Raw genomic sequence first — 26,550 nt, 5'->3', positions numbered from 1 at the left:
ACAATTCCAAAATGCAAAACATATAGAAAGCTAAAATATAGGCACCAGAAAGTTCATTTATGACTGAAATGAAGTAATTGGATGTTTAAAAATTTAAATGATAAAATTACATAAATAATCGCACGTCAAGAATTTGTATTATTGGCAAAGTATAAAAACCTGCATTAGACACGTTAAGAGGTAATTAGTAATGGGACAGGAAAGTCAAAATTACATTTTCATGATTTAGAGCATGCAATTTAAACATAATAATAATAATAATAATAATAATAATTTATTGCTCTATCTAATTTGCTTCCTTCTCTTGGTATCCTTTGTAAAAAAAAATAGCATACCTAGGAAGGCTCATGAGCACCAGGGCACTACTGGAAGCTAGCTGCTAATTGGTGGTTGCACATATATGCCTCTTGTCATTTGCTCACCCAGTGTGATTAGCTTGTTCCCAGTAGTGTATTATTGCTTCTCCTTCAACAAAGGATACAAAGAGAATTAAACAAATTTGGTAATAGAAGTAAATTGGAACGTTAAAATGTTATGTTCTATCTGAATGATGAAACACAAAGGGTTAGATTACAAGTGTAGCGCTAAAATTATCGCACTCCCGCAAACGGGCACATTTGCGATCATTAGCCAGCCATTGCAATGGCTGATTATTGTTACTGCAAGATCGTGGTATCAATTAGTGCTCAGAAAATTAAACAGAGCTCTGATCGCTGGCTAATTTTCTAAAAGTGCCCCAAATGCCCTCAAAAAGAGGGCATTAAAGTTTTTTTATCTAAAAAAAATCTTGCAATTTTTTTTAATAAAGAAAAAACTGCACTAGGCAGTTTTGGAGTTTTAAAGTTGGTTGGAGTGGGGTTTTAGAAAAAAAAGGCACTGAAAGTGCCTTTATAGTGCGGTTTATATTGCGGTCTATAGGAACTGTGTGTTGTCAGTGAATATGACTATATACATATATATTTATGTATTTACACATATTAACACATAAATATATATATATATACATATATATATATTTGAAAATGCTGCCCATCGCTGCGCTACTTATCCCCTTCGCTGCGTGAGGTTCTGATGCTGTCTGTGACAGCATCAGAACAAGGTTCCTTTAGGATCCCATGGAAGGGAAGTATGCTCTTGTGAGACCAATGCTTCCTAGCAATGCGAACATGAGCTCACGTTCGCTTTGCGATTTACTTGTAATACCAGCGCACAATAATTAGCTGCCATCTTTTGCAAAGGCTGTGAAACTTTTCTATAGTTTATTATAGTGGTTTAGCTTATCCCCTATCCTTCTTTATTGGAACATCTTCTATGGTATCTGCTGTATCTGTAGCACAGAAGATGTTCCAATAATGGATTATATTACTATATGGTGCTGTGGGTGCCGTTTGTGGGTATCTGATCTAGGGCTATGGTTAGCTGTAGTAAGGGTTAATTTAGGAACTCAGTTGCTGCCACCCTGAAGTTTCATTGAAAAAGTTTAGTCAGCTAAATGTTGTCTGGTCTTTGTGCAAGTACTATGTGTCTTATTTTGAGAGCTGCTAAGGTTCAAGTGATTCTGTTCCTCAAGGTGATGCATGATTTAATTGCTTATACACTTCTGATATGATGGAATGGGGAACACTATTCGTTTCTCCTAGTCATACTATTTAAAGGGATACTAAACCCTATTTTTCTTTTCTTTCATGATTCAGATAGAGCATGCAATTTTAAGCAACTTTCTAATTTACTTCTATTATCATTTTCTCTTCGTTCTCTTGCTATTTTTATTTAAAAAGCAGGAATGTAAAGCTTAGGAGCCGGCTCATTTTAGGTTCAGCACCCTGGATAGTTCTTGCTTATTGGTGGCTACATTTAGCCACCAATAAGCAAGCATAACCCAGGTTCTGAACCAAAAATGGGCTGGCTCCTAAGCTTTACATTGCTGCTTTTAAAATAAAGATAGCAAGAGAATGAAGAAACATTTATAATAGGAGTAAATTAGAAAGTTGCTTAAAATAGCATGCTCTATCTGAATCATGAAAGAAAAATTTGGTTTTCGTATACCTTTAATTTTACAGTGATTGCATGTGCTTCCTGCTTGATTAAAGGGATAGAAAGGTCAAAATTGAAATGTGCATTTAAATTTTGAATAGAATTTTTTTTTAAATATACTTCCAATAGCAAAAATGCATTCAGTAAAAGCTATTACTGGTTTCAGTGGCATATACACATATGCTATGACTGCTGTGTGCACCAGCATTCAAACACCACACTTTTCAGAGAGTCAGTGATCGCTTGTATGACACAAATAAAGTCTTCACTGACACTGACATCAATACATATGTACACACATATATATATATATATATATATATATATATATATATATATATAAGTGCATTCAGCGTATTTAGGTTTTGTGCTGCCCTAGGCACTCAAAATTCTGCTGCCCCCCCACTAATGGTTTTATGCCTTTTTTCCCCTTAATATTTTTGTGGGTTAGTGTGTAAATATTTATATTTTTATTTCATAACAATTCAAAAGAAAATGGGATAGCAAAACACTTGCATACAGGTAGGTTAAATTGCATGCATCTCATACTATTTTCTTCCTGAGAGAAGGGAGAGAAAAGAAGGGGAGGGGAGAAAATGGAGGAAAATGAAGGAAGGGAGGGGAGAGAGATAGAAGAGAAAAGGGGGAAGGAAAGAAGGGAGGGAAAGACGGGAGCAAGGGAGGGAGTTGAGAGAAAGAAGGAAGGGAGATAAAGAAAGAAGGGATGGAGTTGAGGGAGTAAGGGAGTTGAGGATGGAAGGGAAAGAAGGGAGAGAGGAAGGGAGGGAAAGAAGAATACACTTTGAAACAATCACTGCCCTTCACATGAAACAACATACAGTAATTACAATCATTCAAGTAATGAAACGTTTTAAGTGTCCGTTTACTATTTACTCTGTGGGTTCATGAATCCAGAGAAAGCTAGCTATTAGTAGCTAACATACATTAGTGCTGAGAGTTTATGATTAGACATCACAAGCTGATCTAAGCAGTGCACAGACGCATCCAATCTGTTAGTTACTAAGACCTGCAATAAGCACTGCACTCGCAAACCCACCACAGCTGACAAGGGGAGGTCTTCAACTCCAGCCTCACCTTGTAAGCATATCCCCGGGCAAGTTTCTCACCAAGAACGCTTCCACTGCAAAAATGCTGTTGGCTCCAAATGAAGCAACGGTTTAAAGGAGCATGGCCTGTGAAGATCGACCTTAATCAGTGCAGTGCCTTGTCCTCTCTGTAAAAGCCTGTTCTTTATCACTCACGGTACTGTGTGCTGGCTTTTAGAGAGAGGATAGGGCAGACGTGCTGCCCCTCCCAAATCTGCTGCCCTAGGCACCGGCCTTGTTGGCCTAGGCCATAATACGCCCCTGATTGGAGCCCTTTGCAGTCACGTAGTTGAAAACATGAAAAACATATTTATGTAATATTGATATTTAATAAAGTGTTTTACTGTTTATGTACTGTAAATATTTCACATTACAATGTTCTTCACATAGGGGAATATGTTCTAACTATTTTTTAAATAGTTTTATATATATATATATATATATATATATATATGTGAGTCGAAAGAGAAATTCTCAGTAGTAAGTGGGCGCACTGCTGTACAATTATGAATATTATAATAATAACTGTATACTGTATGGTGTATACATAAAAAAGTTCAAAACCAATGAGGTGGTACAAGTTAGTTCTTTTCCAGCAAATTTCTGGTATAGGGTAAGTTATAGCGCTTACCAGAGCCAACCTCAATCCTAAGAGGTAAGTGATCAGCAATGGGGTATAGATGATCCCTTGGAAACTGTATGCTCCCTTGGTGATCTCCTAGTGTCTGTTGATCCTTGGGAATGGAGATCCTGGACTCTCTTACAAAGGCAAGAATGATCCTTTGGTTCTCTCTATGGTATTTGTTGAAGTACTAATGTTTTTGGAGGAGCTTGTTGATGAAATGGCAATCCTGGACTCTCTGTAAATTTCTTCTTCTTTCAGAAGCTTGGATGTCCGATATTCTCATAGGTGTATAGAAACAAAGAGAGAAAACAAGAACATAGTGTAGTACTGCAAGGTGATATAAGCATAGACTAAATGTTTATCCTGGTATATAGTAAGTATATTGTGCTTACCAGAGCAAACCTCAATCCTATGAGGTAAGTGATCAGCAAGGGGTTAAAGATGGTTTCTTGGATGTTGAGACTAATTCCTGGAATTTGCCTGTCCGTGGGAATGGGAATCCTGGACTCTTTGCCTGTCCATGGGAATGGGAATCCTGGACTCTCTTAAGAGAGTCCAGGATTCCCATTCCCATGGACAGGCAAATACCATTTCATCAACAAGCTCCTCCAAAAACATTAGTACTTCAACAAATACCATACAGTTTCCAAAGGATCATTCTTGCCTTCGTAAGAGAGTCCAGGATCTCCATTCCCAAGGATCAACAGACACTAGGAGATCACCAAGGGAGCATACAGTTTCCAAGGGATCATCTATACCCCATTGCTGATCACTTACCTCATAGGATTGAGGTTGGCTCTGGTAAGCGCTATAACTTACCCTATACCAGAAATTTGCTGGAAAAGAACTAACTTGTACCACCTCATTGGTTTTGAACTTTTTTATGTATACACCATACAGTATACTATTTTTATTATAATATTCATAATTGTACAGCAGTGCGCCCACTTACTACTGAGAATTTCTCTTTCGACTCACATTTTACTCAGTGACACGGGTACACTGACTCACAATTTAGGCAGCACGCTCAGTTCTTATACTTATTTATATATATAAGTTTTTGTTGCACTCCCTACCAACAAAGCGAGTGCAGACTTTTATTATAGATAAAAAGACCATTACATCTTTAACCATTGGCACAGTTTCTCTATACCATCTATTACACACAAGTTAACACTCCTATTGTAGTTTTAGCGCTGGTGACCCCCCTTTCCTCCTCATATATATATATATATATATATATATATATATATATATATACTGTATATACTGTATATATATATATATATATATATTTCTTTCATGTAATTAGCAAGAGTCCATGAGCTAGTGGATTATGGGATATACATTCCTACCAGGAGGGGCAAAGTTTCCCAAACCTCAAAATGACTATAAATACACCCCTCACCACACCCACAAATCAGTTTTACAAACTTTGCCTCCTATGGAGGTGGTGAAGTAAGTTTGTGCTAGATTCTACGTTGATATGCGCTCTGCAGCAGGTTGGAGCCCGGTTTTCCTCTCAGCGTGCAGTGAATGTCAGAGGGATGTGAGGAGAGTATTGCCTATTTGAATTCAATGATCTCCTTCTACGGGGTCTATTTCATAGGTTCTCTGTTATCGGTCGTAGAGATTCATCTCTTACCTCCCTTTTCAGATCGACGATATACTCTTATATATACCATTACCTCTACTGATTCTCGTTTCAGTACTGGTTTGGCTTTCTACTACATGTAGATGAGTGTCCTGGGGTAAGTAAGTCTTATTTTCTGTGACACTCTAAGCTATGGTTGGGCACTTTTATATAAAGTTCTAAATATATGTGTTCAAACATTTATTTGCCTTGACTCAGGATGTTCAACTTTCCTTATTTCAGACAGTCAGTTTCATATTTGGGATAATGCATATGGATTAATCAATTTTTTTCTTACCTTAAAATTTGACTTTTTCCCTGTGGGCTATTAGGCTCGCGGGGGCTGAAAATGCTTCATTTTATTGCGTCATTCTTGGCGCTGACTTTTTTGGCGCAAAATTTTTTTTCTGTTTCCGGCGTCATACGTGTCGCCGGAAGTTGCGTCATTTTTTTGACGTTTTTTTGCGCCAAAAGTGTCGGCGTTCCGGATGTGGCGTGATTTTTGGCGCCAAAAGCATTTAGGCGCCAAATAATGTGGATGTCTTTTTTGGCGCTAAAAAATATGGGCGTCACTATTGTCTCCACATTATTTAAGTCTCATTATTTATTGCTTCTGGTTGCTAGAAGCTTGTTCACTGGCATTTTTTTCCCCATTCCTGAAACTGTCATTTAACCCCTTAATGACCGGACCACTTTTCAATTTTCTTACCCTTAATGACAATGGCTATTTTTGCATTTCTGCGGTGTTTGTGTTTAGCTGTAATTTTCCTCTTACTCATTTACTGTACCCACACATATTATATACCGTTTTTCTCGCCATTAAATGGACTTTCTAAAGATACCATTATTTTCATCATGTCTTATAATTTACTAAAAAAAAAAATATGTTACACATCTACAATCACCAAAAAACACCCATGCTAAATAGTTTCTAAATTTTGTCCTGAGTTTAGAAATACCCAATGTTTACATGTTCTTTGCTTTTTTTGCAATTTATGGGGCAATAAATACAAGTAGCACTTCGCTATTTCCAAACCACTTTATTTCAAAATTAGCGCTAGTTACATTGGAACCCTGATATCTGTCAGGAATACCTGAATATCCCTTGACATGTATATATATTTTTTTAGAAGACAACCCAAAGTATTGATCTAGGCCCATTTTGGTATATTTCATGCCACCATTTCACCGCCAAATGCGATCAAAAAAAAAAAAGTTCACTTTTTCACAAAATTTGTCACAAACTTTAGGTTTCCCACTGAAATTATTTACAAATAGCTTCTGCAATTATGGCACAAATGGTTGTAAATGCTTCTCTGGGATCCACTTTTTTCATAAATAGCAGACTTATATGGCTTTGGCGTTGCTTTTTGGTAATTAGAAGGCCGCTAAATGCTGCTGCGCACCACACGTTAATTATGCCCAGCAGTGAAGGGGTTAAATTAGGTAGCTTGTAGGGAGCTTGCAGGGTTAATTTTAGAGATCAGCCTCCCACCTGACACATCCCACCCCCTGATCCCTCCCAAACAGCACTCTTCCCTCCCCCCACCCCACAATTGTTCCCGCCATCTTAAGTACTGGCAGAAAGTCTGCCAGTACTAAATAAAAGAGTTTTTTTTTTTTTAAATAAAAATAATAAAGTATTTTAGCTGTGATGGACCCCTGCCTTAGCCCCAACCTCCCTGATCCCCCCTCCAGCTCTCTAACCCTCTCCCCTACCTAATTACCGCCATCTTGGGTACTGGCAGCTGTCTGCCAGTACCCAGTTTGGCCCCAAAAACCCCCCAAAAAGTATTTTTATTTTATTTTTTACTTAAAAAACTATTTCTGTAGTGTAGCAGCCCCCCACAATACCCCCACCCCCACCCCCTTCCAGATCCTTTTATATTTTTTTTTTTTAAAAATTCCCTTTTTTTTCCCCCTCTCTGCCCTCATTCATTGGTGTCAGTGTGGCTAATGGTGCACGTGCACGCGCGCTCACGTGCACACTTGTGCATCGTGCACACGCACGTGCACGCTCACGTGCACACTTGTGCATCGTGCACGCGCACGCGCATCGTGCACGCGCGCGCGCACCCTCACACCCGGCACTATCGCTACCACACCTGGCACTATCGCTACCGGTGCAGAGAGGGCCACAGAGTGGCTCTCTCTCCATCGGAGGCTTGTAAAGTGGTATTGCAGGATGCCTCCATATCGAGGCATCACTGCAATACCCTCAGAGCTGCTGGAAGCATTTGTGATCACTTCCAGCACTCTGTTAGACAACTGACGTACCAGGTACGTCCATTGTCATTAACTGCTTGTTAATGCATGACGTACCTGGTACGTCAGTTGTCATTAAGGGGTTAAGGAATTTGATCAATTTTGCTTTATATATTGTTTTTTCTATTACATATTGCAAGATGTCTCCGTTTGTCCCTGAGTCAGAAGCCACTTCTGGAAAAATGCTTAACTGAGTTTCAGTTCTACCAAAGCTAAGTTCGTTTATTTTAAATGTTATAAATGTTTATCTTTAGCTATGGTTTGTATTAAGTTATTATGATATACTTTTACATGCAGATTCCATTAGTATTTATGCTTTATACATTTCCATTCTTAAGTACAAGAAATGTTTAGAAGATTTATAAGAAATATTTTTTCTGATTAAGGCTTTGTGTGACTTCGTGCCTTCTAATACAATTTTTAGGTCTTTTTCACTTCTTTTTTAATTATTGAAGTTTCAAATGACCAACAACATACTGATTTATCCTTCTCTGATGATGTTTTTTTCTCTTTCAGAAATTCTCTTCATCAGATATTGACACTAACAAATCTACTTTTTTATATAAATTTTTTGTTATTAAAGTACATTTGTTCTTTGTTGAAGAGGTGTTGATTATTTTGGATATTAAGGTAACTAGTTCTTTAAAACTAGCTGACACTATTTCTGCCTTTTTATTCTTCTGTGATTTCAGAGGTTTTCCTTCCAATTCCCCATACTAGGGAATGGAATAGGCTGAGAATTTTCTTTTATTTTTAAACTATATTCTTTGTCAGCAGTTAAATTTAATTTGGAGGGTTCTCCAATTTATTGGAGCTATCTCTACTCCTACTAATTATGCTATTGTTGTTATAGCAAAATAGTATTTATTTTCCTTTATATAGTTATATCTTATTTATGGAAAATTATTTAGTTTCAGGTACTTTTCTAAGTATCAGATTATGATTTATTTTAGCATTGTTAAAGGGACAACATTTACTAGACTAGGTGCTGTTGCATTTGTCTTGTTTTGCATTTTGCAAGTCCTCTGTTTTGACTGGTCCTTTAAACTGGACTATCATGCTAATGACTTCATTTGTGTCTTCATTTTATTGAATATATTCGCAAATGAAGGTTAATCTATGTCTTTAGCTATTTTAGCTAGAAGAATTTTGTGTTTTTTTAAAAAAAAACAAAGAACAAAAAAAACAAAAAGAAAATCCATATTTCTTTTGTTCTAAGATAATCAATTATAATTGGATTCAATTCTTAACTGTTACTATGGGCTTCAAGATTGAGTTCTAAGACTAAACTTTAAGCTTATATTAGTTTGGTTGTTCTTATTAAGGAACGAATTCCTGAGTTCTTTCCCAAGTAACATGTTTATAATTGGGGTTCGAAATCAGCTCCCTAATATTGCGATGTACGTGCCGTATTCCAGCTTGGCTGGTAAGGGGCAGGTTTAGACTTCTTTGAAATTTATTTGGTTCTATTCTGTCCAAATTTCTTTGATTTTATTCCAGTAAGGCTAACACTTTCTCATGGCTCAAGCGCTGCTCAGACCTGGAATCTTCTGGGGTATTTCTTCCAGTTCTTTTTCTAGGAACTGGGTTTTGGAGTTTTATTCAAACTATTCTGCCTTTTTTATGGTCATTGATAGCATTATTTGTTTTCATTAGATACAATAAATGCATATTCTTCATTTTTCTGTTTTCATTCAGATTATTTCCTGTGGATGCGGAATCTCATATGTTTCACTTGCTCTTCAGGACATAGTTAGAGGATCTTTTTTTCAAAAGCTCTTGATTCCTCACGCAAGGGTCACCTTTTTTAGGTTTCCAGATGGTTTATGTCACTATCTTTGTCTCTATCAGACAAGGGACAATTTGATTTGGGTTCCGTCTGTCGGTACCTTTAGTCTCTATTATTTCCTTCAGTTGCTATATATGCATAGAAGTTTTAACAGCATTGGGTTCAATTCCCTTTGCTCATTTTCAATGGAAAGATCCTTTCCAGCTTTTTATGAGTGTTGTTTCTTCAAGAACATGGTTGGAGGATCAATTAACCAAAAAGTTTGTTGATTCCTCAGACAAGAGTAACCTTTTTTTAGATTTCCGGATAGATTCAGTGTCCATGTCTCTGTTTCTGTTGGATTAGAGACGTCTGAAATTGGTTTCAGCTTATCGAAACCTTCAGTCTCAATCATTCCCTTCGGTAGCCTTATGCATGGAAATTCTAGGTTCTTATGAATGCTGCATTGGACGTGTTCCCCTTTGCTCATTTTCACATGCGACCTCTTCAGCTCTGTATGCTGAACCGGTGGTGCCGGGATTATACAAAGATATCTCATTTAATATCTTTAAAACCGATTGTTCGACACCCTCTGACGTGGTACAGACCACCATCGTTTAGTTCAGGGGGCTTCTTTTTTTTTCTTCCAACCTGGACTGTGATCTCAACAGATGCAAGTCTGACTGGTTGGGGAGCTGTATGGGGGTTTCTGACAGCACAAGGGGTTTGGGAAATCTCAGGAGGTGAGATTTCCAATCAATATTTTGGAACTCCGTGCAATTTTCAGAGCTCTTCAGTCATGGCCTCTTCTAAAGAGAGAATCGTTCATTTGTTTTCAGACAGACAATGTCACAACTGTGGCATATATCAATCATCAAGAAGGGACTCACAGTCCTCTGGCTATGAAAGAAGTATCTCGAATTCTGGTATGGGCGGAATCCAGCTCCTGTCTAATCTCTGCGGTTTATATCCCAGGTATAGACAATTGGGAAGCGGATTATGTCAGTCGCCAAGCGTTACATCCGGGCGAGTGGTCTCTTCACACAGAGGTGTTTCTTCAGATTGTTCAAATGTGGGGACTTCCAGAAATAGATCTGATGGTTTCTCATCTACACAAGAAACTTCCCAGGTATCTGTCCAGATCCAGGGATCCTCAGGCGGAAGCAATGGATGCATTGTCACTTCCTTGGAAGTATCATCCTGCCTATATCTTTCCGCCTCTAGTTCTTCTTCCAAGAGTAATCTCCAAGATTCTGAAGGAATGCTCGTTTTTTTCTGCTGGTGGTTTCAGCATGGCCTCACAGGTTTTGGTATGCGGATCTTGTCCGCATGGCTTCTTGTCATCTGTGGACTCTTCCGTTAAGACCAGACCTTCTGTCATAAGGTCCTTTTTTACCATCAGGATCTCAAATCCTTAAATTTAAAGGTATGGAGATTGAACGCTTGATTCTTAGTCAAAGAGGTTTCTCTGACTCTGTGATTAATACTATGTTACAGGCCTGTAGATCTGTATCTAGGATGATATATTATCGAGTCTGGAAGACTTACATTTCTTGGTGTCTTTCTCATCATTTTTCCTGGCATTCTTTTAGAATTCCGAGAATTTTACAGTTTTTTCAGGATGGTTTGGATAAAGGTTTGTCTGCAAGTTCCTTGAAAGGACAAATCTCTGCTCTTTCTGTTCTTTTTCACGGAAGGATTGCTATTCTTCCTGATATTCATTGTTTTATACAAGCTTTGGTTCGTATAAAATCTGTTATTAAGTCAATTTTCTCCTCCTTGGAGTTTGAATTTGGTTCTGGGAGCTCTTCAAACTCCTCCGTTTGAACCTATGCATTCACTGGACATTAAATTACTTTCTTGGAAAGTTTTGTTTCTTTTGGCCATCTCTTCTGCTAGAAGAGTTTCTGAATTATCTGCTCTTTTCTTGTGAGTCTCCTTTTCTGATTTTTCATCAGGATGAGGCGGTGTTGCGAACTTCTTTTTAATTTTTTTCCTAAGGTTGTGAATTCTAACAACATTAGTAGAGAAATTGTGGTTCCTTCATTATGTCCTAATCCTAAGAATTGTAAGGAGAGATCATTGCATTCTTTGGATGTTGTTAGAGCTTTGAAATATTATGTTGAAGCTACTAAGAATTTCCGAAAGACTTCTAGTCTATTTGTTATCTTTTCCGGTTCTAGGAAAGGTCAGAAGGCCTCTGCCATTTCTTTGGCATCTTGGTTGAAATCTTTAATTCATCATGCTTATGTCGAGTCGGGTAAATCTCCGCCTCAAAGGATTACAGCTCATTCTACTAGGTCAGTTTCTACTTCCTGGGCGTTTAGGAATGAAGCTTTGATTGTTCAGATTTGCAAAGCGGCAACTTGGTCTTCTTTGCATATTTTTACTAAATTCTACCATTTTGATGTGTATTCTTCTTCTGAAGCAGTTTTTGGTAGAAAAAATACTTCAGGCAGCTGTTTCAGTTTGATTCTTCTGCTTATAATTTCAGTTTTCTTCATTATAAGATTTAAACTTTATTTTGGGTGTGGATTATTTTTCAGCGGAATTGGCTGTCTTTATTTTATCCCTCCCTCTCTAGTGACTCTTGCGTGGAAGATCCACATCTTGGGTAGTCATTATCCCATACGTCACTAGCTCATGGACTCTTGCTAATTACATGAAAGAAAACATAATTTATGTAAGAACTTACCTGATAAATTCATTTCTTTCATATTAGCAAGAGTCCATGAGGCCCACCCTTTTTTTGTGGTGGTTATGATTTTTTTGTATAAAGCACAATTATTCCAATTCCTTGTTTTTTATGCTTTCGCACTTTTTTCTTATCACCCCACTTCTTGGCTATTCGTTAAACTGATTTGTGGGTGTGGTGAGGGGTGTATTTATAGGCATTTTGAGGTTTGGGAAACTTTGCCCCTCCTGGTAGGAATGTATATCCCATACGTCACTAGCTCATGGACTCTTGCTAATATGAAAGAAATGAATTTATCAGGTAAGTTCTTACATAAATTATGTTATATATATATATATATATATATATATATATATAGAGAGAGAGAGAGAGAGAGAGAGAGAGAGAGAGAGAGAGAGAAAGATTCGGCTTGTGCAACTTGAGTGTTTTTTTTTACATTTTTCGTGCTCCATTGAAGTCTATGGGAGAAACGTTACCATGGTCGCGATCTTCCAAGTTAGGCTTTTTGTGCACATCAGATTAGTGCGCGAATTAAAACTTTTTCATTTCAACTTGTAATATGCGTGGAACCCGACGTTTGCAAAAAGCTTACTTCTAGCAAAGTTAATGCGTAAGCGGCTTCCCAAACTACAGCTCCACTTGTAATCTAGCCCATAATGGGGTCGATTACAATCTAATGATTTTCAACAGAAAACTACCATTAAAGGGACATTGAACACCAAACACAGTATTGAGGTTATTCCCTACTTCCCTATAGCCATGGGTTCCACCATGCTGAAATCCACCCTTCATTTCAGTCCTGAAGTGTTTGCACACGTGCAGTAACTCTCCTTCAGTTACCTGCAGTATCCCCTAGGTTCCAAAATGAATATGACAGCTAAAAGGACTTGATATGTAACATTGGTTTTGCACATGTGCGAAACAAACTTTCATTACTCTCCGTCATATTGGATGACATTAGGAAGCAACATTTTTACCTGCTCAATTAATTAAAGTTATAAAATGAATCATAAGCACTTTTATACAAATAAAAATGAGCAAAATGAATCACCCATGAAACACCCATGCCCACTATACACATAATGCCCCTCTTAATATCCCTTAAAAACACATACACCCATCTCTCTATAGTTTTGGAGCACAAGAGGTTAATTGCACACACCACCTATTAGCATCACTGCACACTATTCAAAAAGGATCATTTAACCTACAGGCTTTTCAACCTGTGATGTAAACTTAGGAGATATGTTTATTATTATTATTATTATTAATAAATAAAAATCCTGTGTTTTGTAAGACAATAACCAAAGCGATGCACAGGTGATACTGTACCTTTAATAGCTAACTCATAGTGGGTACAATTGCAAGCTTTCAGGACACTGACGTATCTTCGTCAGGCATTCTTATTTACAAATAAAGTTCAGTCATATTTATATACAGGATACAGGGTAAGGTATATGCATTTAAAAATGACGAATGTAAAGTATGAACATTTGCTGTCATGTAGCTTTAAAGGGACATTCCAGTCAAAATTGAAATGCACATAGATTTATTACATCTTTGAATAGAAACATACTTGCAATATACATGCATTGGCAAATTGCTTCTAGTAAAAGTTATCACTGTATTAGTGTTAACATTTTTCTCTGCACGTGCATGTGAAACATAGCTATATATTGTCACTGCACCAGCATTTTAAATGCTTCTCAGAGTGCCAGTAGGGCTTGTGTTATGTCCGTAATTAACACATTGAGTCATTACCAGATGGTACAACACCTTAGGCTCTCTGAGCAAGTGCTGTTTTTAAAATGCTGGTGCACAGTGCATACTTAAATACTCTTTTGAAACAGCTATAGCTTTTATTACAAGCATTTTTGCTAATGTATGTATATTACAAAAGTGCTTCTATGCATAACTGAAATTCATCTATGTGAATTCTAATTTTTGGTTGGAATTTCCCTTTAAGGCCGGAACCTTGGGTAAGGTTTCACAGGGATGTGTGTAATCATGTCCAGGATTCACTAACACTTCAGAGATATGCAAAACACAGTGGTAAACATCACACCGAATAGAAAGAATCAAATAGGCTTAAAGGACACTCAATCACAATTAAACTTTCATGATTCAGATAGCGCAGCCATTTTAAACAACTTTCAAATTTACTTCCATTAACTAAATGTGCACAGTCTTTTTATATTTACACTTTTTGAGCCACCAGCTCCTACTGAGCATGTGCAAGAATAAGTGTGTATGCATTTGTGAATGGCTGATGGCTGTCACATGGTACGTGTATGCATTTGTGATTGGCTGATGGCTGTCACATGGTACAGAGGGAGTGGAAAAAGACATAACTTTTAAAATTGTCAGAAAAAAAATCTACTACTCATTGGAAGTTCAGACTAAGTGCTATTGCATTGTCTTGTTATCTTGCATTTGTTGATTATGCAAATCTACTGTGTTGACTGGTCCTTTATGAATTTGTATTCCCAAATCTTTCTTTCCCTTTGGGATCTGAAGTTCCCTTTGAGTATTATTATACTGATATAATTATGACATTGGGAGATTAACAAGGCAAATATCGGTTTCACATTGTTTTTGCGTATTAAAGGGACATGAAACACAAAAAATATATTTCATGATTCAGATGGAACATACGATTTTAAAATGTTTCCAATTTACTTCTATTAACTAATTTACCTAATTCTCATGGAATTCTTTGTTAAAGAGCATACCTAGATAGGTGGCGTCTACATATCTAGAGCACTACGTGGTAGCAAACACTGTTGTCACCTAGTGCTCTTGCAAATGTATTGCATTGTTAAAAGTATTTTTGCAAAACTGCTGGCATATAGTGCTCAAGACACAAGCATGCTCCTGAGCCGATCTACCTTCTTTTCAACAAAGGATACCAAGGGAACTTTGGTAACAGAAATAAATTAGAAACATAGAAACATGAAACATAGAGAATAAACTAAAGGCCCATCAAGTCTACCCATATTACATGTTACAGTTTTCTTAGGATAGCCTTATGCATTTCCCAGGCATTTTTGAATTATTTTACAGTCCCTGTGTTTACCACCTCTATTGGAAGTTTATTCCATGAATCCACCACCCTTTCTGTAAAATATGGTTCCTCACATTTCTCTTTAAGATTGTGACCCAGAGGCGTAACTAGAAACCACAGGGCCCAGGTGCAAGAATCTAAGAAGCCCCCCCTCAAAAAAAGTGAATTTGATACATATCTTTTTTTTTTTTAACATTTAACACAGAAAAAAAATGTGAATCAGATTACGTCTGCAAAAGGAGGTACCCTGTGCCCACAGTCTGTGAGATGGTCTGACCCCTATTTCTGTATATAGTGACACTGTTTAACCCACCAGTACTGTATATAGTGAGTCAGTGACACAGTCTGTAATCTGCCGTTGAGATGTCTGGCCTGACCCTACCCGCCCCAGTACTTTATAAAGTGACAATAGTAGTCTGTGACATAGTCCAGCCCCCCGTACTGTATATATGTGTGTATGTTTGTGGAACCAGCAAATTACAGACCTTGTTACTACAGCATGGGGGGAGGGGGTAAACAGTGACACTGTTTACCCCCTCCCCCCAAGCTGTAGTAGCAAGGTCTGTAATTTGCTGGTTCCACAAACATACACAAACACACATACATGCATAAATACACAAACAGTCACATACACACATAGACACATACACACACACACATACACACACACACACACACACACACACATATAAACACCAATGGGTAGAAAGACTAACCCCTGTAGTCAGAGACAATAGTGAAGCATCATATCACACTCACATGATATCAGTGCAGGTAGTGGCAGTTCAACGTTTTTTATTTAATTTTTTTTTTTAAGGTGGGCCCCCATCCTTGGGGGCCCAGTCACAATTGCGACTTCTGCACCCCCGGTAGTTTCGCCCCTGTTGTGACCCCTTGTTTTGGCATTTGTTTTTTGTGGAAAAAGTCCCTTCATATATTTGAAGGTTTCTATCATGTCACCTCTTTCCCTTCTCCTCCCTAAACTATACATACTGTATTTAGATCATATTTAGATAATTTCTTTGTGCATTTTGGGGCAGATAACAAGTGTAACGCTAACGTGCGCTGGTATTTCAAGTTGAGCTCAATGCAAACGTTTGCATTTCTAGGAAGTATTGCGCTAATGAGAGCATGCTTCCATAGGCTCTAACGGGAGCCTCATTCACATTCCATCAGACACGGCATGAGAACTTGCGCAGTGCAGGGGGTTAGTAGAGCATCGATGGCAGCAAAGTGTAAATATATATGTATATAAGCATATATATATACTGGGAACACACAGTTGCCATAGACCGCAATGTACAGGCACTTTTTTAGTGCCACTTTTCTTCCAACACCCCACACCCGCTCCCTTTATACCCCCAAAACTGCTTTTGGCAGATATTTTATTATAAAATAAAGATGCTACTATCTTTATTTTTAATAAAATATATCACACTTGATTTTGTGGGCATTTTATGGACATTTATAAAATTAACCAGAGATCTGGAGGCCTACTTATCAAGCCGTCAACTTACCTGAATTCGACGGCACCAATACGCTCGCCTAAGATCGCCTAACATCGCGGCCGCTGACCTGAATACGCTCTCCATATTTAACAAAAAAGCTGTCAAAAAGCCGCACACCAAGTATGGGGCGATGAGCAGCGGACTGTTGTTAACTAACAGTCATCGATCTCGCTGCTCTTCGGCTTTTTCACAGCTTTATTTGTATACTGTCACTAAGCACCGCCACTATACTAAAATGTTTAACCCCTATCCCGCCGCTCCCGGACCCCGCTGCAACTAAATAAAGTTATTAACCCCTATCCCGCCATTCCCGGAGCCCACCGTCACTCTAATAAACTCATAACCCCTATCCCACTGCTCTCGGAGCCCACCACAACTAAATAAAGTTATTAACCCCTAAACCGCCAGCCCCCCCACATCGCCATAAACTAAATTAACCTATTAACCCCTAAACCTAACAACCCGCTAACTTTATATTAAATATTAACTCATCCCTTTCTTATAATAAATTTAAACTTACCTTTAGAATTAAATCCTATATAATAAAAGACAAGAGTTTGTCTGAAGCCGTCATGCGCAGTTCAGACAAACTCTTGCCGCGAGGACCCGGCAGCTCAGCTGTAACACAGAGGCGCGCGAGGACCCGGCAGCTCAGCTGTAACACAGAGGCGCGCGAGGACCCGGCAGCTCAGCTGTAACACAGAGGCGCGCGAGGGAGAGAGAGAGAGAGAGAGAGAGAGAAAGAGAGAGAGAGAGAGAGAGAGAGAGAGAGAGAGAGAGAGAGAGAGAGAGAGAGAGAGAGAGAGAGAGAGAGAGAATATAACAATAACAATAACATAACACGGCCCGTGTCAACGGGCTTTAGGACTAGTTAAACTATATTAAACTACTACTGAACCTACCCTAACTATTATACTAAAATTAAATTAAACTATATTAAACTAATAATTAACCTACCCTAACTGTTATACTAAAATTACATTAAACTATATTAAACTAATAATTAATCTACCCTAACTGTTATACTAAAATTACAATAAGCTACAAATTAAATTAACTATATTATATATTTAAACACCTAACCCTACTCAAATAGTTTAATTCTACAATTAAAAATTACAAAGTTACAAAAAACTAACAACTAAGTTACAAAAAATAACAAACACTAAGGTACAAAAAAAAAATAAACACTAAGTTACACAAAATAAAAAAGAAATGACCAAAGATTTAAACTAATTACACCTAATCTAATAGCCCTATGAAAAAAAAAAAAAAAAACCTAACCTATAATAAACTACAAATAGCCCTTAAAAGGGCCTTTTGCGGGGCATTGTCCCAAATAAATCAGCTCTTTTACCTGTAAATAAAAAATACAAATACCCCCCCAACAGTAAAACCCACCACCCACTCAACCAACCAACCGCCCCCAAATAAAAAACGAACTAAAAAAACTTAAGCTCCCCATCGCCCTGAAAAGGGCATTTGGATGGGCATTGCCCTTAAAAGGGCATTTAGCTCTATTGCAGCCCAAACTCTAATCTAAAACTAAAACCCACCCAATAAACCTCTAAAAAATCCTAACACTAACCCCTGAAGATCCACTTACAGTTTTGAAGATGCGACATCCATCCTCCAAGAAACCGGCAGAAGTCTTCATCCAAGCGGCCGAAGTCTTCATCCAAGCCCGCAGAAGTCTTCACCCAGACGGCATCTTCTATCTTCATCCATCCGGTGTGGAGCGGCTCCATCTTCCAGACATCTGACGCGGAGCATCCTCTTCTTACGACGTCTTCTTCCCGAAGGAAGGTTCCTTTAAATGACGTCATCCAAGATGGCGTCCCTTAGATTCCGATTGGCTGATAGAATTCTATCAGCCAATCGGAATTAAGGTTGAAAAAATCCTATTGGCTGTTGCAATCAGCCAATAGGATTGAGCTTTCATCCTATTGGCTGATCCAATCAGCCAATAGGATTGAGGTTGCATTCTATTGGCTATTCCAACCGGCGGATCGTATGTTACGTCACAAATTTTAATTTTTGCCGGTCTGTAGGCTTTGATAACTAAGGGGAATCAAGCTCTCCACAATTACGCTGCGGAATTCCAGTGTATTTGCGGTTGACGGCTTGATAAATAGGCCTCCTTATCTCTTGTTAATTTTATAAGCACTAATTGCTACCGTAAGCTTGTGGTAGCAATAACCAGCCACTTGTAATGGCTGGTTATTTATTTTGAGCCTGCAAACGGACAAATTTATCCTATATGCATAGTTTTGCTCCTGGTATTATTACATTTTAGATCCCATTTATTTGCCAGGTACATTATTTGTTTTTTTAATATCACTGTTTATTTGAGCCACCCCTCCTGGAACATCACCTTTGTTACAAACTTTTGTATCATCAGAAAACAAGCACACCTTCCCCTGGAGCCCACTTATAATATCACTAAGGAACATTTTAAACAAAACAGGCCCAAGAACTGACCACTAGTAACTGACCCCTTATTTGAATGTACACCTTTAATTTAAACCCTCTGCCTTCTATCCTTAAAGGGACAGTCTACTCTAGAATTTTTATTTAAAAAGATAGATAATCCCTTTTATTACCCATTCCTCAGTTTTGTATAACCAACAAGGTTATATTAATATACTTTTTACCTCTGTGCTTACTTTGTATCTTAGCCTCTGCAGACTGCCCCCTTATTTCCTTTCTTTTGACAGACTTGCATTTTAGCCAATCAGTGCCCTCTCATAAGTAACTCCACAGGCGGGAACACAATGTTATCTATATGGGACACATGAACTAACGCCCTCTAGCTGTGAAAAGCTGTCAAATGCATTGAGCTAACAGTCTTACTTCAAGGCCTTAAAATTAGCATATGAACCTAGGTTTAGCTTTTAACAAAGGATTCTAAGAGTACAAAGCATATTTGATGATACAAGTGAATAGGAAAGTTGTTTAAATTTGCATGTCCTATCTGAATCATGAAAATTCAATTTTCACTAGAGTGTCCCTTTAATCCAGCATTCTATCCACTTAAGAATCTTAACATCTACTCCAGTGTAATACATTTTGTGAATACGTTTTTTCATTTTATTTTGACCACTGGAAAACGCACTGACAATTCCTTTCCAAAGTTCATCTATCTTTTTTCAATGGAAAACAAGAGCAAGGGGTTAAACACAGAGGGGCCAATTTATCATAGTGTGAGCGGACATGATATGATGTAGCGTATCATGTCAGCTGCACATCGATAAATCATATCATTGCACAAGCAGATTGGCCGCTAGCAGGGCTGGCAATCAAACCGATTGTATTCGTCAGAACAGACGGACATGTTATGGAGCAGTGGTCTTTAGACCGCTGCTTCATAACTTCTGTTTCCAGTGAGCCTGAAGGCTCGTGTGGAAACAGGGGCATCAAGCTCCATTAAGAGCTTGATAATTTGGCCCCATAGAATTAGTTGAACTCGGGAGTTGTAAGTACTGTAGCTTTCAAGTAGTAAACGGACTATCTACTTTTGTCACTTCTGATTGGCTCACCTGCTATCTCTGCTTGGAAGCTGCCATGGTCTTTAGCTAAATGTAGCACTCCTTTTCAGGGGGTTGAACAAATAATAATCTAGAGTCAGTAATTAATTTAAACATGTAATTTTTGTATTAGAATGTGTCTTTAATAAACAAAATTGATTAACTAATATCTAGAAGTGGATACACATACAACATTTACAAAATAAAGTTTTTTATTTGTTCCAGATGCCTTTTAAAAATATAGCTGCAACCTTTTGCCATGCCACCATCTTTGGCAGTGGAGTTAAAGGAACACTGTAGGGATCGGCAAGGTGTCTGTACAAGGACACCGGTGTCCGTACACGGACACTGGTGTCCATGACTGGCCCTTCCAGTGTCCTCCGCCCTTTTTTAGCAGCGGGGAGCGAGGGACTCGAGTCAGGAGAAGTAGGACTGTAGGACAGATGATGAATGCAGGTCCTGACTCCTTCTTGACGCACACGGAGTCAAGTTTTGCGGGGTTGGGGCCGCGCCCCTGCATGTGAGGATGCTACTAGTGCTGAGAAGCGGGAAAAGTTTGGTTGTAAAATCTAAGCTAACCAACACAAACTGAAAGAAAAGTGGTCTTCTGGCCACAATCAATAAAAAAAACAACACACACAAGGGAGCTCTCTGTGAGGTAAGGTAATGATTATTCTAACACAATCAAGCCTCAAAAGTGCCAAATGCCCCTTTTCTACACAGACCAGACCTTAGACAGCAGTTTATCAGTCCTGTTTGTCAAACTATGTGAACAGAAACAGCAGAGCAAAAGAGTGTGTCAGGTTTTTTTCCCTGTTTTGTTTGCCATGTGCTGCTGGCAGACATTTTACTCACCTCTCTTGCTGACTCTGGTGCATACTGTGTGATGCTGCTCATTTCCTGCACTTCCTTTTATGGCCAGACTGGTGTACATCATCCGTGTGAGCCAGGATGCAGTCTCAGAATTGTGATGTCATGACTTATTATTTAAAGGGCCTCTGTTCAGTATTCTTTGCCCTTGCATTGTCTCAGACCTCTTTGTGAGAGCTCCTGTGTATTACCTGGCTGTCTGACATCCCTCCTGGTTCCTGATCTCTGGCTTGTTCCTGACTCTGCTGTTCTCCTTGTTCCTGATTCTGGCTCGTCTGACTACTCGCTTTGGCTCCTGACTCGGCTCGTCTGACTACCAGCTCTGGTTTTGATTACTGGCTTGTTATTTGACTTGTGGACTTTTTATTATTTTTTGCTATTAATAAAGGTGTTATTATTTTTGCACTTCTCATCTCAGTCTGATTCCTGGCACCCTGAAATTACGCAAGGGTCATGAATCCTGATGGTGCTAATAATCCACCTTTACCTGGCATAATTTCCAGGATGGAAGAACAGGATCACCGCTTGGATCAATTTGCACTAGCCCTGTAAACCCTGCTGACTCGCACTGCACATTTGGACCAAAGTGTCCCACAAGTTATGGCTGCTCCTGTTTCCGCTGCTGCACCTAGTCCTACCAGGAGCATGTCCAATTCTGCACCTCTACCTCAGCATTATGGAGGTGATCCTAATCAGTGCAGAGGGTTTTTGAACCAGGTGGGCATTTACTTTGAGATGTTACCTCAGGCGTTTCCCTCTGACAGAGCTAAGGTGGGATTTCTCATCTCGTTACTCTCTGACACAGTTATTGCCTGGGCTAATCCCTTGGGGGAGACTAATAAACCTGTGATTTCAAATTACCCTGAATTTGTGGCTGCCTTTTCGAAGGGTATTTGATGTTCTGGCTCGCTCCTCCTCTGCTGCTAAACGACATGTCCATTCAGCAAGGTACAATATCTGTTGCTCAGTATGCCATTGAAATCCGTACGCTTGCCGCAGAGGTAGGTTGGAACAATGAAACCCTTGTTGCCGCCTTCTTTCATGGTCTCTCTGATGCGATTAAAGATGAAGTTGCTGCCAGAGATTTATCAGAAGATCTCGAGGCATTGGTGTCTTTTTTTATCCTAATTGACATCAGACTAAGTGAGAGGCCCTCTTTCAAGGAGCGCTTGCGGAAGCCTCCTGTTCCGTTGTCTCCTACGTGTTTGTTCCCACCCATGCCTCCCTCTCCTCCCATGCCTCCTGGTCCCGAGTCACCAGGTACTGCTGAGCCGATGCAGTTGGGATTCACGCGTCTCTCCGCGGTGGAGAGGGCTTTTAGGAGGAGGGAGGGGCTCTGCCTCTATTGTGGGTTACAGGGCCACATTTTGAAGTCTTGTGGAAACGCTCACACCTAAGGTCCTTTCAGGGGGCACACCTTGGGTGGTTTATCCTCGTCCCCGGAACCGCTAAAGGAGAAACCTTTGGTCACGGTTGTCCTTTCCTGGGTGGACTCCTCCATAGTCACCCAGGCTCTTGTTGACTCCGGTGCTGCGGGCTATTTCATTGAAGGTGCTTTTGTATCAAAGCACTCCATTCCTGTTTTGCCTCGGTGCGTTCCACTTGCTATTGAGGCCATTGATGGCAGGCCCCTTCAGCCCAAACTCGTTACTCACGAAACTGCTATGTTATCCATGACTGTTGGGGCTCTCCATTTTGAAACCCTCCAGTTCGAGGTGATAAACTCTCTGCATTTTCCGGTTGTTCTGGGTTATCCCTGGCTTCAAAAGCACAATCCCAGTCTCGACTGGCGCAGGTCCGAAATCTTGTCGTGGTCTCCACTATGTATTTCCACTTGTCTTCGTAAAACCAGTTAAAGTCTTGTGCACTTCTTTGGTATCTCAATTGCCAGAGGAGTACAGAGAGTTCCTAGACATTTTTGACAAGGTGCGTGCCGGTACGCTGCCTCCTCACCGGTCTTACGATTGTGCCATAGACCTGCAACCCAGAGCCATTCCTCCTTGGGGCTGGGTTTACCCTCTGTCTGTTGCGGAGAATTGTGCTATGGAGGAGTATGTTGCCGATGCTCTGTCGCGGGGAATCATCCACAAATCCTGCTCTCCTGCAGGGGCTGGCTTCTTCTTTGTGAAGAAAAAGGGTGGCGAGTTAAGACCATGCATCGATTATAGTGGTCTTAATCATCTTACCTTTAAGAATGCTTACCCTATTCCGCTCATTACGGAACTCTTTGACCGTCTCAAGGGAGCTATGGTCTTTACTAAACTTGATTTGAGAGGAGCGTACAATCTCGTTAGGATCAAGGAGGGCCACAAATGGAAAACAGCATTTAACACCAGTAGTGGGCATTCTGAGTATCTTATAATGCCCTTTGGCTTATGTAATGCTCCTGCTGTTTTCCAGGGATTTATTAATGATGTCCTTCGAGATATGTTGCAACAGTGTGTTGTGGTGTACTTGGACGACATCCTCATACACTCACCCACATTTGAGGCTCATTGTTCTGATGTTACACAGGTTCTTCAAAGACTGCGTGAGAATGGCCTGTTTTGTAAACTCGAGAAATGTGAGTTCCATCAGACTCAAGTAACCTTCCTAGGTTATGTTATCTCCGTTGCAGGGTTCTCCATGGATCCTGACAAGTTATCTGCAGTTCTGCAGTGGCTACACCCAGTTGGTCTTCGGTCTATTCAAAGTTTTTTGGGGTTCACCAATTACTATAGAAAGTTTATTAAAAACTTTTCTTCCTTGATCAAACCTATCACAGACATGACCCGTAAAGAGAATGATCCACTCCATTGGTCACCTACTGCCATTAAGGCCTTTGATAGTCTTAAGACTACCTTTGCTGCCGCTCCAGTTCTGGATCATCCTAAACCTGTCCTGCCTTTAGTTCTTGAGGTCGATACGTCTGAGACTGGAGTAGGTGCCCTCTTGTCTCAACGTCCTACGCCTGACAGTTACTTGCATCCATGTGGTTTCTTCTCTAAGATATTGTCTCCAGCGGAGTGCAATTATGAAATTGGTGACAGGGAATTACTGGCCATAATTTTGGCACTCAAGGAATGGAGGCATCTTCTCGAGGGTACTAGCATGCCAGTTCTCATTCTTACTGACCACAAGAATTTAACTTATCTATCTGAAGCAAAACGTTTGTCGCCCGACAGGCCAGATGGGCGCTAATTTTGTCTCGGTTTAATTATGTGGTCTCCTACCTGCCTGGTAGTAAGAATGTTAGGGCTGATGCCCTCTCTCAACAATTTTTCACTCTGTCCAAGGAGGAGTCTGTACCTACTCCAGTTATACCTCCTGACCATATTTTGGCTACCATACGTACTAATTTGACTTCTCCCTTAGGGGAGGAGATCCTGGCTGCACAAACCAATGCACCTCCTGAGAAACCTAGTGGTAAGTGTTTTGTTCCTGAGAATCTTCGAACTAAACCTTTGCACACTTACCACTATCCTAAAGCCGCAGGTCACCCAGGCAAGAACCAAATGATTTGGTCTGTCACTCAACAATTCTGGTGGCCAGGTCTTCGTTCTGATGTTGCTGTGTATGTTGCCTCCTGCTCAGTTTGTGCACAGAATAAGACTCCTTGACGTCTTCCTGTGGGTCTTCTTCAACCTATTGCTAATGGTGAGCGTCCTTGGACACATCTTTCCATGGACTTCATTGTCAAGCTCCTTGTTTCCAATGGCAATACTGTTATCCTTATGGTGGTTGACCATTTTTCTAAAATGTCACATTGCATTCCCTCGAAGAAGTTGCCTACCGCTTAGGAGCTTGCTTCAATTTTTGCCTGGGAGGTCTTCCGTTTACATGGGTTACCCAAGGAGATAGTGTCGGACCGGGGTAGCCATTTTGTCTCCAGATTTTGGCATTCCTTTTGCGCTCAAATGGGGATCCAGCTTTCCTTCTCCTCGGCATATCACCCTCAATCCAATGGGGCTGCGGAACGGTCTAATCAAGCTCTGGAACAGTTCCTTCATTGCTATGTCTCAGATCACCACAATAATTGGTCTGAACTGTTACCTTGGGCAGAGTTTGCTCGTAATAGTGCTATTAATGCTTCCTCCAAGTTATCCCCGTTCATGGCGAATTATAGGTTTTAACCATCCTTGTTGCCTGATTCATTCATGTCTCAGGGTATTCTGGCTTTGGAGGAGCATCTCCGGCAACTCCGTTCCACATGGGTGCAGATTCAGGATTGCCTTCATTGTTCTATGCAGTGCCAAAAGTTCCAGGCTGATCATAGGCATCTGCCCGCGCCTTCCTACCAGATTGGTGAGAGAGTTTGGCTGTCCTCCCGCAACTTGAATCTTCGTGTGCCTTCCAATAAACTGGCTCCCCGATATGTTGGTCCTTTTCGAATACTCCGACGGGTCAATCCTGTGGCCTACGCTCTTGACCTTCCTCCTGCAATGCACATCTCCAATGTTTTTCATGTCTCCCTCTTGAAACCATTGGTTTGTAATCGGTTTACCACTGTGTTGCCTCGTCCCCGTCCTATCTTTGTTGACGACCATGAGGAGTATGAGGTCAGCAGCATTATTGACTCTCGTATGTCCAGGGGCCGTGTACAGTATTTGGTTCACTGGAGGGGCTACGGTCCGGAGGAGCGTTCATGGGTTCCCTCCTCTGATGTTCATGCTCCTGCCCTCCTCCGTGCCTTCCATGCCCGTTTCCCCAATAAGCCTTTTGTCCTCCCGTGGGGGAGGGGTCATTGAGGGGAGTGTACTGTCAGGGTTTTTTCCCTGTTTTGTTTGCCATGTGCTGCTGGCAGCCATTTTACTCACCTCTCTTGCTGACTCTGGTGCATACTGTGTGATGCTGCTCATTTCCTGCACTTCCTTTTATGGCCAGACTGGTGTGCATCATCCGTGTGAGACAGCATGCAGTCTCAAAATTGTGATGTCATCACTTATTACTTAAAGGGCCTCTGTTCAGTATGCTTTGCCCTTGCGTTGTCTCAGACCTGTTTGTGAGAGCTCCTGTGTATTACCTGGCTGTCTGACATCCCTCCTGGTTCCTGATCTCTGGCTTGTTCCAGACTCTGCTGTTCTCCTTGTTCCTGATTCCGGCTCGTCTGACTACTCGCTTTGGCTCCTGACTCGGCTCGTCTGACTACCAGCTCTGGTTTTGATTCCTAGCTTGTTATTTGACTTTTGGAGTTTTTTTTTATTTTTTGCTATTAATAAAGGTGTGATTATGTTTGCAGTTCTCGTCTCAGTCTGATTCCTGGCACCCTGACAGAGTGATGGTAAAATAGAGAAAAAGGTTCACAACAAGGAATGGATCAGGGACATTAATAATTATATATACATTCACAATCAACTAGGCGCTGCATTGCAATAAAAATCTATAAAAAATGTATTAAAGGCATTTAGAACTGTAATTTTGATAGCAAAATCTCTATTTCTGAGTCAGAGATATCCCATCAAAATCTGTTTCAGGT

At 40.0% G+C, this 26,550-nt stretch overlaps 1 protein-coding gene across 1 annotated transcript in view; it reads left to right on the top strand.

Annotated features, from left to right (window-relative positions):
- The window catches only part of KL (klotho), a 141,953-nt gene that overhangs the window by 5,028 nt on the left and 110,375 nt on the right, over nt 1-26,550 (top strand). The gene's annotated exons all lie outside the window — the stretch shown is intronic.

The sequence above is a fragment of the Bombina bombina genome, chromosome 3 (assembly GCF_027579735.1).
Source record: "Bombina bombina isolate aBomBom1 chromosome 3, aBomBom1.pri, whole genome shotgun sequence".
NCBI classification, from domain to species: domain Eukaryota; kingdom Metazoa; phylum Chordata; class Amphibia; order Anura; family Bombinatoridae; genus Bombina; species Bombina bombina.
The sequence above is the reverse complement of the archived record's forward strand: the minus strand, read 5'-3'. Positions and strand labels throughout refer to the sequence as shown.